The following is a 10,139-nucleotide window of genomic DNA, read 5'->3' on the forward strand; positions in this document are numbered from 1 at the left end:
CAAAAGATGGAGATTGACAGACAAGAAGCTGTTCTTAAGGCAAAAAGGGAGGAATGGGAGTTGCAAACAGCTATTGCTGCAGCTAACGCAAAGCTTGAGGTGCTGACTGTGAAGGAGCCAGCCCATAACACTTCTGCTGACTTGGTCAACAAAATGGCTACCTGCCAAAGAGCTCCGGGCCAAAGTATTGGGGCCAGTTTTGGTTTGGTTCAGCCAGAACATGGAGATGTCGGTCGAGAATGTGAGTCGGAGGTAATGCAGGGCTCAGAAAGGAGTAGCAGGCTTCCTCATCCATTGAATAAGAAGGATAATAGCCAGTCTATTACTAGTCAAGGCAGGATGGCTGATGTTAAAGACTTGTTGGATGTCATGAAGCGACAAAACGAGATTACAGAGCTCCTAGTAAAACAACAGAAAGCATCCACTCTCCCCCCTTTGGATGTTCCAGTATTCAGTGGGGATCCACTGGAGTTTGGGTTTTTTATGAAAGCGTTCGAGCATGGGATTGAGGAAAGGACAGACAGCAATAGAGATAGGTTGCGCTTCCTGGAGCAGTTCACCCAAGGGAGACCCAAGGTTCTTGTTCGTAGCTGTTCGCACATGTATCCTGACAGGGGCTATGCTGAAGCTAAGAGGCTTCTGCGCAAGCATTTTGGGGATGAATATACTATTGCCTCAGCCTACATTGAAAGAGCTCTAAAATGGCCTGTAATCAAGCCAGAGGATGGTGATGCACTGATGGAGTTTGCTATGTTCCTCACTACTTGCTGTAACACAGTAGATAGCATGGAGTACATTGAGGAGATGGATAGCCCTACTAATATGAGAACAGTCATCTCCAAGCTTCCTTTTAAATTAAGGGAAAGGTGGAGGGGTTTCGCCTGTTACATTCAAGAACGTACAGCAATGAGAGCTAGATTTGCTGATCTGGTCAGTTTTGTAGAGAAGCAGGCAAAGATTGCTTCTCACCCATTGTTTGGTAACATTCAGGACACCACTTTGTCTAGAGACAAGGGCAAAGCAAAGGTGTGCAGAGAGAATGCTCTGAAATTCAAGGAAAGGGAAAGCATCTTTGCTACTAATACAGCACCTGTATTAAACAGTGCAGAGCAGACAAAGAGGGAAAGGGAAAATATAGGCTCTACAGGTGGAAGACAGTGTCTTTTCTGTCATAAGGGAGGGCATAACCTCAGTACCTGCAGACTCCTCAAGCAAAAGCCTCACAGAGAAAGGCTTGATTTCCTCAAATCAAAGAGCTTGTGTTTTGGTTGCCTGTCACAGGGGCATCTGAGCAAAGGCTGCCAGCAAAGACACATGTGTGAGACTTGTTCTCAGAAACATCCCACCATTCTGCATAAGGAGCAGTACTCTTCTCCTGATAGTGACAGTAAAAGTATCAGAGAACCAGCAGCAAGTTTTTCTCCAGCAGCAGGCAGTGAAACATGCGGTTGTACGCATGAATCATACGCGTTCTTAGACCCAGGAAGCACTGGAACCTTTTGTACAGATGAGCTGATGAAGGATTTACAGGTCACAGGAAAAAAGTCCAACATTCTGCTCCGCACTATGGGAAAGGAAGCGACAATCAGTACTCATGTCGTTAAGGCAGGGCTCTCAAAATTTCACAATCCCTGGTAGCCCTTCGGGCAGGGACTCTTCCGTTTTTGGTAGCCCAAAATAAATTTAAGTAGCCCGAATAAAAAAGAGCAATTTTTTTGATTGATGTTTTGTTTCCTTTACAATATTATACATTAAAGTATAATATTGTAAAGGAAACAAAACATTAATCAAAAAATTGTTGAAACACAAATTACAACATTGTATAAAAATTACAATCATCAACTCAAATACTTGGTTCTAATTGAACAGAAGTTTCTATCAACTTGTAAGAACTGTGTAGGACATGAATCAGTCTGTGTCAGATCCTGAATTTGAAATTTCCACTGAAGTCACGAGTAAGAGACAAGTGGAACCAAGATCGAGGCCATTTGCTTTTTGAAGTTTGCAAAGACTGCTAAATTGTGCCAGTGGTAGTTCACTCTTTGCAACATAGTACGCTGTTCTAAACAGATTTTTCAGGTTTATTTTTAGTATGTTATTTGCAATTGGTGTTTGTTCTGGGAAAGATATTGCAGACTGAGCAATAATGCATTTCTTGCACTTCTCATGGGTTCTAATGGGGGCCTTTCTTAAAATGACTGGTCCCAGTAACAAAGGCGCTTGTCGACTCAGAAATCGAGAGAAAACCAACAACACACCCGGCAGAACATCATGTTATTTACACGGGTGCACATAAGTGGTCCGCATGTGCGCATTCGCTGTCAAAATAAAAGACGCGCACCAGATAAGAAGTTGCAACGCGTGTTTGCGTCCATATAAAAAGCACTGTTTTTGTCCGCTAGAGTGGGATTTTCACGGCACATTCTGCACCACATCTCTGTGCGTTCATCATTTGTTTGAAGCCAGCTCACCTCCTGCAACCACTTTTCCGAGAATACGCGCTTCTTTTGTGGTTCGGACTCCTTCTGACATTTGTTTGGAGGTGGAGGAACACCAAAGTAATTGCTTAAAGGAGCTTCTTCAACATCTTTAAGAGTTCTAAACAAATGTCTGTCCACCTCCAGAAAATCTTATGTACGCAAACGCGCGTTGCAACTTCATATCTTGTGCGCGTTTTTTTGTTTTTTTTTTGACAGCGAATGCGCACCTGCGGACCACTTATGTGCAGCCCTGGTTATTTAGCTCGTCATATCGCAGCCACAGAAATTCTTTTGTCCATGAAACCATAAAGCTGCACTTTCTTTTTGCCTTATAGTCTGATTTGTCATAACTTTTCCGTTTTGTGGTAAGCTTTTCTTTGGCTGTCACTTCTTCACCCTGACCTGTCTTATTTGGCTCAGCAGAACTAAAATATATATCCTGCTGCTTTTACACACACACACACACACACACACACACACACACACATAACGGTCAGCGATTCTATGCGCAATGAACCTCTCATATGTTTAAGCTTGCTGCGGGAGATTTCACTTGTCATGTTTGCACAGTAAGCTAACGATTAATAAGACGATGTCAGAGGAGTTGGTGCGGAAATTATCATCAATCACCAATCAGTGCTGTCGCTCTCTATACACAGTTCGCGCGATTGCAAAGTGAAAGCAAAAAAACAAGCGCAAATTCAAACGCGATTTCAATATGTCACATATTGACAGTGGCTCACCGATGCCAATGACATAATTACCCAGCTACATTTCCGAAAGAATGCAAAAGCATTGACATATATTTTCCCTTCCTAAGGTAGGCCGACGGGCAGGGCAGAGATAGATTTTGGTAGCCCGACTGGAAAAATCGCTAGCCCCGGGACGTCGGGCTAGCGATTTTGCGAGCTCTGTAAGGGTCTCGAGGTCAGTGGTTTGGATGAGGACAACTTTTTGAAGATTCCCCAGGTTTTCACACAGGCAGAGATTCCAGTAACAAAGGAGAACATTCCACAACAAAGCGATGTGGACAGATGGCCTTATTTGAAGGAGGTTCAGCTCAAGCAGATTGATGGAAAAATTGGTATGTTAATAGGCACGAATGTACCAAAGGCGCTTGAGCCCTGGAAGGTTATCAACAGTGAGGGCAACGGCCCATATGCTGTAAAAACTGCACTAGGCTGGACGATTAATGGACCTCTGCTAAGAGAAGAGGGTATTGCTCAAGGAGCTGTTGAGTGGCCACCGGTGATGGTGAACAGGATATCGGTGACAAAGCTAGAGGAGCTCTCGCAGCAGCAAATGAAGTATGACTTCCCTGAGCATGAGTTATCTGAGAAAATGGAAATGTCAGCCAGAGAAAGACAATTTATGGAGTCTGTGTCACTGTCAGTGAAGCAGATTCATGGTCACTACACCATTGGCCTTCCTTTAAAGAACAAGGGGGCTGCATTTCCAAACAAATATGTTGTGGCGGTACAAAGAGCAGAAGGCCTGAAACGGAGGCTGTTAAGAGACAGTGAGTTTCATCAGGAGTACACAAAGTTTATGACAGAGACACTGGAAAGGGGCTATGCCGAAGAAGTTCCTGTGGCAGAAACTTGTAAAAGTGGTAGCAGAATATGGTATCTCCCGCATCATGGGGTCTACCACCCAACCAAGCACAAGTTGAGAGTGGTATTTGACTGTGCATCCACGTATCAAGGCATGTCACTGAACTCACAGCTGTTGCAGGGGCCAGACTTAACCAGTTCCCTCATAGGTGTTTTGATGAGGTTCAGGCAGGAACCAGTTGCCTTCATGTCTGATATTGAAGGCATGTTTCATCAAGTCAGGGTTCCCGATGAAGATGCTGATCTGTTGAGATTCTTGTGGTGGCCACAGGGAGATCTTGGTAAAGGCCTCAAGGAATACAGGATGGTAGTTCACTTGTTCGGTGCAACTTCTTCACCAAGCTGTGCATGCTACGCGCTGCAAAGGTGTGCTGAGGACAATCAGGCGAGGTTCAACCATATTGCAACGAACACTGTTCTAAGGAACTTTTATGTGGATGATTGCCTGAAGTCTGTCAGCACTGAAGAGCAGGCAATCTCACTGATTCGGGACCTCAGGGCTTTGTGCGCTGCAGGAGGTTTCAAGCTCACTAAGTGGATTTCCAACAGCAGAGCGGTGCTTGCGTCTATACCTGAGGATGACAGGGCCAAAGAAGTCAAGGAGCTCGATCTTGAAAGGGACTGCCTCCCTATTGAAAGAGCTTTAGGGGTTCAGTGGTGCGTGGAGTCTGACACGCTGAAATTTAGAGTTCTGGTTGAGAGCAAACCACTCACAAGGAGAGGACTGCTTTCGATGGTAAGCACCATATATGACCCACTTGGGATTTTATCCCCTCTGATCTTGCCAGTGAAGCACATCCTGCAAGAGCTAAGCAGAACAAAGCATGCATGGGATGATTTCATGCCAGAAGCTCTGTCTCTGCAGTGGCAACAGTGGGTCGGCAGTTTGCACCACTTAGCTAGGTTTGAGGTAGACAGATGTGTGAGACCAGTCGACCTTGGCAAGATCTCTTCAGCTCGACTTCATCACTTTGCCGATGCTAGTGAAAGGGGGTATGGCATAGCCACATATCTGGTTTCAAAAAACAATCTGAACCAGCCACATAGTGCTTTCATTATTGGTAAAGCCAGGGTTACACCATTGAAGGCAGTGACCATACCACGACTCGAGCTTACTGCTGCAGTGGTGGCAGCAAAGATGGACAGGATGGTAACAGCCGAACTGGAGTTGGAGTTGGAGGAGTCTGTCTTTTGGACGGACAGCACGTCGGTGATTAAGTACCTCAAGAATGAAACAGCGAGGTTTAGTACGTTTGTTGCCAATCGAGTTGCTGCCATCAAGGATAGATCAGCTGTCTCTCAGTGGAGATATGTGAACACTTCGGCCAATCCTGCAGACTTTGCTTCCAGAGGGCTCAGTGTTGGTGCCTTTCTCAAGGCGAAGACATGGATCACGGGTCCAGATTTCATTTTGAAACCAGAAATGGAGTGGCCAGTAATGCCAGACAGTGTATGCCAGCCAATCTGTAATGACTCAGAAGTCAAAGAAGCATCAGTATATGCTCTTGTGGTTGAAGAAGCTGCAGACGCCACCTCTCAGCTCATTCATCATTACTCAAGCTGGCGTCGGGTTAAAAGAGCCGTTGCATGGGTCTTGAGATTAAAAGGTGTGCTGAAGCTTCTTGCTCAAAAGAGGAAGGATTTAAAAGAGAATCTCTATGATGGAAGGTTGGAGCAGGAGAAGCAAATGACACACTTCAAGGCTAACCTTCCCATCTTGCCATCAGCATATAGCCACTCTCATTCTCAGATCTACTCACGAGGATCTTGGGCATTGTGGCAGGAATCATGTCCTATCAAAGGTACGGCAGAAGTACTGGATACTAAGATCTCATGCTGCTGTCCGGAAGATTTTGTCCCGGTGCGTCGCCTGCAGACGGCATCATGGGAAAGCGGTAAGTCAGATCATGGCAGATCTTCCTACTGAAAGGCTCACGCCCGATGAGCCACCGTTCACAAGTGTCGGTGTGGACTACTTTGGTCCCTTCGAAATCAAAAGGGGTAGTACCATGATCAAAAGGTATGGCGTGGTTTTTACCTGCTTGACAGTGAGGGCTGTGCATATTGAGTTGGCAAATTCGTTGGACACGGACTCTTGTATTCATGCCTTGCGGAGGTTCATCGCTAGGAGGGGACAGGTTCAGTTGATGCGTTCTGACAATGGAACAAACTTTGTAAGTGCAGAGAGGGAGCTGCGGGAAGCAGTGCGTGCTTTGGATAATGCAAAGATTCAAGAAGCCTTGTTGGTTAAAGGCATCACATGGATATTCAACCCCCCAGCTGCCTCGCATTTTGGAGGAGTTTGGGAGCGGCAGATACGGTCCATACGCAAAGTGCTCAGCTCGGTTGTGGAGCAGCAGATCCTTGATGAGGAGGGTCTGCACACACTGCTGTGTGAGGTAGAGGCGATTATCAATAGCCGCCCTATCTCAAGAGTCTCTACCGATCCGAATGACCTGGAGGCCTTGACGCCAAACCATTTGCTTTTGATAAAAGCCAAAACTCCGCTACCTCCTGGAGTATTCAGCAGGAGCGACTTGTACTCGAGGCGTAGATGGCGTCAAGTCCAGTACTTGGCGGATTTGTTTTGGACACGGTGGATCAAGGAGTATCTGCCAGACTTGCAAAGGCGACAAAAGTGGGCCCAGCCACAAAGAAATATCAGTCAAGGTGATATTGTTCTCATCGTGGATGATTCCGCTCCAAGAAATTCATGGCTAATGGGTCGAGTGATTCAGACGTTTGAGGATGCCAAGGGTCGGGTTCGTCAAGCCAAGGTGAAAACCAGCAAAAACATTCTCCTACGACCTGTGGCGAAGCTTTGTGTGCTGCTAGAGTGTGATATGTAGCGCCCCTTCTACATATTACTCAAGAGACAGCGGTAAAGGCTGGTCTCCTACGGCGAGTCATGTGCTTGAACCTCTGACTCCATTCCCTAATCTCCTCAACATACACACATACACGCATCCGCGAAGACATGTTCCAGCTTAAGAAGAGTTCCTGCTGTAACAAGAAAAAACAAAGTTTCTGTTGGAATAAGGACATTAATGTGCCATATGAGCAGTTCAAGTTCTTTGTATATTTGCCTGTTCGTTATCTGGAAGGTTTGATTTGTTGTTCTGAACAATATATAAGTGTATGTATAAGAGTAATTGTTTTGTGGCTCACAAGAACAATTAGGGGCCAGGATGTTGGAGCCAAGTCCAGGCCAATATTTTACTCAGTTACATCATGCCATATTTAAGTATTTGTCATGATCTTTAAGTTTTTATTATAATCTTGATCATTTTAGGTTATAATGTAATATGCTGTGCTCCATAAATTAATCCTGCTTTGTTAGTCTGTTGTTGTTGTAAAGTGTTGGTAGATGTCGTAAAGGGGGTGTGTATTTGGCCCGCATGCGGAGGGGTAGGGGAAAAAGGTTAGGTAAGCAAGCAGGACGTGGAGCAACAGTTTTCTGACTGTCGCCGTTTTAATGTTATTTTTTGTAGCCACACAAAGGGAATATAAACGGAGCTCCCACCAGAGGCATTTGTTTTGTACCTTTCGATTTGTAAGGAAAATAAATGTTTTGCCCCTTTTTTCCTTCGCCTCATTTTTTGCTACCGGAAGGCATCCAAGAGACTTAACAAGAGCACGAGTCAGAAACTTTACGTTCTGCAGAAGCGGCAAAGAAGGACCGAAGGTTGCCACTACAATGATATTGCCAGCTCTGCTGAGGTACCGAGAGTTTGCAGTGACCTCCAGGCTGGGCAGAGAGCAGCCAGTGATCTTCTGGGCTGTGTTGATGACCCTCTGCAGTACTTTCCTGTCCGCAGCTGAGCACCCTGCATACCATGATGTTATGCCATACGTTAGGATGCTCTCTATGGTGGCTCTGTAAAATGTCACCAGCAGCCTCTCCTCCAGGTTGTTCCTCCTGAGCACTGTCAGAAAGTGGAGACGCTGCTGGGCCTTTTTAACCACCGCCGTGGTATTTGCAGTCCAGGAGAGGTCATCAGAGATCTGCACGCCCAGAAACCTCATGGAGTGTACCCTCTCCACACAGTTCCCGTGAATGTAAAGTGGGGCCGGGTCTGCTCTGCCCTTTCTGAAGTCCAAGATAAGTTCTTTAGTTTTCGTGGTGTTCAGTTGGAGGTTGTTAACTGAACACCTCTCAGTCAGTCTGTTGACCTCCTCTCTGTAGTCCGACTCATCCCCCCTTGAGATGAGTCCAACCACTGGACTCTAGTGTCCAAGTGAGTGAGTGATGTTAAATGCAGAGCTGTAGTCTATGAAGAGCATTTTAACATAATTCCCCCTTCTAGTGTCCAAGTGAGTGAGTGATGTGTGGAGGAGATGAGAGATGGCATCGTCTGTGGAACGATTTGGACGGTAAGCGAACTGTAGTGGGTCCAGTGTGTCTGGTAGTGAAGAAATGATGAAGTCACTGACCAGGCGTTCAAAACACTTCATCACTACTGAGGTGAGGGCTACAGGGCGGTAGTCATTGAGAGAAGCAGGGTGGGGTTTCTTCGGGACAGGAACAATGATGGACTCTTTGAAGCATGTGGGGATCACCGACTGAGATAAAGAGATGTTGAATATCTCAGTGAACACAGGAGCTAGCTGGTATGCGCAGTCTCTGAGGATACGACCTGGGATGCCGTCTGGTCCTGCTCCTTTCCTGGTGTTCACTCTCTCTCTCCTTACTTCATGCTCGGAGATGACGAGCACGTTTCTGGTGCTGGCAGTATCTTCCTGTCTGCAGCCGTTAGCGCCGCTAGCACTAGCATTGTCGGAGTCCTTAGCTGCAGCCTCGAAGCGAGCATAGAAAGTGTTCAGCTCGTCTGCCAGAGTCACGGCCGCGTTCGTCATACCGGTTGTTGGTGCTTTATAGTCCATTATTGTCCTTAGTCCCCGCCACAGGCTCCTAGAGTCACTCTGTTGGAGTTGTGACTCTAGTTTCCTCCCGTAGAGCTGCTTCGCCTCTTTCACCGCCCTCCGCACGTTATATGACGCGGCTTTGTACGGGTCCATGTCCCCCGTCGTGAGTCCCGTGTTGTAGGCAACGGTGCGGGATCTCAGAGCATCGCGGATGGTTTTATCCACCCACGGCTTCTGGTTGGGAAACGTTGTGATAGTCTTTGTCTCCACAGTATCATCCGCTAGTTTCCCGATGAATCCCACAACTGCTTCCGTAAACACGTTGACATCATCATCGGAGCTGTTTCTGAACATGCCCCAGTCTGCGTCGTCGAGTGCGTCCTGTAACGCGGCCACCGATTGATCCGTCCAGCGCGCCACCTTCCTCTGAACCGGATTTCCTGTTTCAGCCTTTGTTTGTATTTTGGCATGAGGAAGATGGCGGCGTGATCAGATTTGCCAAACGGAGGGCGAGATTGTGCCTTGTAGCCATCCTTGACCGTAGTGTAGCAGTGGTCCAGTGTCCTTTCACCTCTGGTGGGGCAGGTGATGTGTTGATAAAAGTTCGGCGCTGCGCGTTTGAGGTTGGCACTATTAAAGTCCATGTGTTAGAATGGCCCAGTCAAAGTCCAGATCTAAATCCATTCGAGAATCTGTGGCAAGATCTGAAAACTGCTGTTCACGAACACTGTCCATCTTATCTGACTGAGCTGGAGCTGTTTTGCAAAGAAGAATGGGCAAGGATTTCAGTCTCTAGATGTGCAGAGCTGGTAGAGACATACCCTAAAAGACTGGCAGCTGTAATTGCAGCAAAAGGTGGTTCTACAAAGTATTGATTCAGGGGGCTGAATAATTACGCACACCCAACTTTTCAGTTATTTATTTGTAAAAAATGTTTGGAATCATGTATGATTTTCGTTCCACTTCTCACGTGTACACCACTTTGTATTGGTCTTTCACGTGGAATTCCAATAAAATTGATTCATGTTTGTGGCTGTAATGTGATAAAATGTGGGAAAGTTCAAGGAGGCCGAATACTTTTGCAAGCCACTGTAGGTACAGCTCCCCAGTGGGGAGCTTGGGACCAGCTTGGGGCACCAGCGAAGGGAAAATTAAGTGTAAACTATAATTTCTCCCTATC

The sequence above is a fragment of the Astatotilapia calliptera genome, chromosome 3 (assembly GCF_900246225.1).
Source record: "Astatotilapia calliptera chromosome 3, fAstCal1.2, whole genome shotgun sequence".
NCBI lineage: Eukaryota > Metazoa > Chordata > Actinopteri > Cichliformes > Cichlidae > Astatotilapia > Astatotilapia calliptera.